Here is a 3,220-nt window from a genome sequence, read left to right as displayed (position 1 = left end):
AAACCTTGTCCCTGGCACGCCCGTGGTTTTCTATCCCATGCCTGTGTTATTTCTATCAAGTTCACCCACGGCCGTGGGGATTTATCGCACCCCGTGTTTTAGAGAAATCATGTCCTGCTTCAACACGGCCGTCTCGTACGGTCGTGTTTCTTCCCCTGTTTGGCTACGACTTCAGGCACGCCCGTGTGTCTGGCCATGTGTACTGAAAAACTTTACAATTCAAAGATAAAGTTAATGATTTGAAGTGTTAGAAATTAATTAAAAATAAAGAAATCAAAATATGTTAGTGCTCAGGTTGCCTCCCGAGAAGCGCTTATTTATAGTATAAGCTCGACTTACCTCTCCGTTGATTTATCATGGTGGGTTGAGGAGTTCATACTCCTCGTTCCTACTATCAATCTTAAAACAAGGTTTTAATCGGGTGTTGTTTACCTTAAAAGTGCCGAACTTAGGATGACTCACCTCCACCGTACCGAATGGAAAAATACTAAGTACCGTAAGAGGGATTTCCTCATTCGGTGTGGTAGTGACAATGTGAGGATCAACGGCATCTAGTAAGACTTTATCGCCTACCTTAAGTTGATTAGGAGAGGTATCGGGCTTGTTTTGGCGTAGTTTCAGTTTATCATATGTTCTCGATTTGTGTTCTCGTCATTTGTCTAGCTCCTCTATCCGTAGCCTTCGTTCTTTATGGATGTCTTTGTTCTTTTCATGATAGTAGCGCACTGTCTTTGTTGTCTTGGTTTGAGAAGGTTCCTGCAAGGACGATTGAATATTAGTTTTATCATCGATAGGTTTTATAGCATTATCCTGAGTCTTAGGGGTTTTGACTGAGTCGCGTGCTTGGAGTGTTACTGCGTCGTCACCTGCACGAAGTGTTAGCTCCCCTGTGCCTACATTAATAATGGTTCTGACAGTTGCTAAAAAGGGTCATCCTAAAATTAAAGGTACCTCGTTATCCTCATCCATATCTAAGATGACAAAGTCTACTGGGCAAATAAATTTATCAATTTTAACGAGAACATCTTCAATAATACCCTTAGGAAATCGAACTGTTTTGTCAGCCAATTGTATGCTCATCCTAGTCTGTTTGGGTTTACCGAGACCTAGTCGTTTAAACATTTTATACGGCATAACATTGATACTTGCCCCTAGATCAGCTAAAGCATTATTCACAGATAAACTACCAATTAAGCAAGGAATTGTAAAACTCCCTGAATCTTTTAATTTGTTAGGTAGCTCATTCTTTAGAATAGCTGAGCAGAATGTATTGAGTTCCACATGCGATGTAGCGTCTAATTTCCTTTTATTAGCTAGAAGTTCCTTTAAGAATTTTGCTGAGTTGGGCATCTGCGAAAGAACTTCAATAAAGGGCAAGTTAATATGTAGTTTCTTTAAGAGTTTGACAAACTTACCGAATTGTTCTTCTGTTCTGTCTTTCATCATCGCTTTAGGATATGGCACACGAGGTTCATAATTCGTACTTACCTGTTTAGGATCATCATCGTTTACCTCTTCTCGACCTTTGTTCATCGCGTTGTCTTGCTGTAATTCTGGCTCAGGTGCAATGAATCTTCCTTATCTTGGGCACTAATTGCATTGAGTTGTTCCCTCGGATTAGGTTCCGTATTACTTGGTAAGCTACCTTGTGGTCACTCGGAGATTAGTTTAGATAGCTAGTCTATCTGAGTTTCGAGTCCTTGGATCAATGCTTGTTGATTCTTAAGTGCTGTATCGGTATTTTGGAAATGGGTTTCTAACACCGAGATGAATTTAGAAAGCATCTCTTCAAGGTTTGGTTTTTTCTCCTGTTGATAAGGTGGCTATTGAAAACCTTGAGGATTTTGTGGCTTTGGATTTCCTTGACCTCCCCCGGAAAAATTTGGGTGGTTCCTCCAACCTGCATTATAGGTATTACTGTATGGGTTATTTTGAGATCGAAAGTTATTGTTACCCATATAGTTGACTTGTTCTTCTTCAGTTGTAGGATTGAAGGATTGGTATTTTGTATGGACACCTCCTTCGCTTGAGTCACACCTCATTATTGGATGTACCTGCGTAGAACCAAGAAAACTATCAATCTTTTTATTGAGAAGTTCTACTTGGTTAGAGAGCATGGTGACCGAATCGATGTTATAAACGCCGGTTGGTTTCGTCGGCTTTGTACTCATAACTTGCCACTTATAGTTATTCAGTGACATCTCCTCTATAAATTCATAGGCATCTTCTGGTGTTTTATTGTTGATGGTTCTGCCAGCAGCTGTGTTAATCATTCATCTTGTCGAGGGATTCACACCATTGTAGAACGTTTGAACCTGCAGCCATAGAGGTAACCCATGGTGAGGGCACCTTCTCAATAAATCCTTGTATCTCTCCCATGCATCATAAGTGTTTCTAAGTCCATCTGTACAAAAGAAGAGATATCATTGCGTAATTTAGCCGTTTTAGCCGGCGAAAAATATTTTAGTAAAAATTTCTCAGTCATTTGCTCCCAAGTAGTGATAGACCCTCGTGGTAACGAGTTTAACCACTGTTTAGTTTTGTTTCTCAGTGAGAAGGGAAATAGCCGAAGATGGATGGCATCATCAAAAACGCCATTGATTTTGAATGTATCACAAAATTCCAGGAAATTTGCTAAGTGAGTGTTGGGATCTTCATCCTGCAAACCATCAAACTGAACAAACTGCTGTATCATCTTAATAGTGTTAGGTTTTAATTCAAAATTATTCGCAGCAATAACAGGTCTAACTATACTTGATTCAGTTCCTGTTAAAGAGGGTTTAGCATAGTCATACATAGTCTGTGGAGCAGGATTTTGATTAGCTGCAATTGCAGGAGGCAGCTGATTGTCTTGATTTTCAGCCATCTCGTCGGTTGGAGGTTGAGTATTGTCTTCTTGTTCGTTTTTTGTGTATCATAAACTACGCCTTATTTCTTTTTGATTTCTACGAACTGTTCGATCGATTTCTTCGTCAAAAAGTAAGGGTCCTGATGGGTTTCTTCTAGTCATAAACTCTAAAAACCTGTCAAGAGAAAGAAAAAGTAAATTAATAAATAATAATAAAAAAATTAAATTAAATTGGAAGAAAAATAGATGGCTAAAGTAATAAAAATTTAGTGTTTCTAATATTTCAGGTCCCCGGCAACGGCGCCAAAAACTTGATCGCAGTAATTCGTAACAAGTAATTAATTTTTATAATGAAGATCAAACCTAGACTAA

At 38.9% G+C, this 3,220-nt stretch overlaps 1 non-coding gene across 1 annotated transcript; it reads left to right on the top strand.

The window, feature by feature from the left end:
• Nucleotides 1–2,331: 2,331 nt before the first annotated feature.
• On the top strand, nucleotides 2,332–2,437 carry LOC128292168 (small nucleolar RNA R71). The gene has a single exon (XR_008282153.1). It is a non-coding gene; the product is annotated as a small nucleolar RNA R71 (small nucleolar RNA).
• The last annotated feature ends 783 nt before the right edge of the window (nucleotides 2,438–3,220 follow it).

This window comes from Gossypium arboreum, chromosome 4 (assembly GCF_025698485.1).
Source record: "Gossypium arboreum isolate Shixiya-1 chromosome 4, ASM2569848v2, whole genome shotgun sequence".
Lineage (NCBI taxonomy): Eukaryota > Viridiplantae > Streptophyta > Magnoliopsida > Malvales > Malvaceae > Gossypium > Gossypium arboreum.
This window is presented reverse-complemented; position numbering and strand designations above follow the sequence as displayed.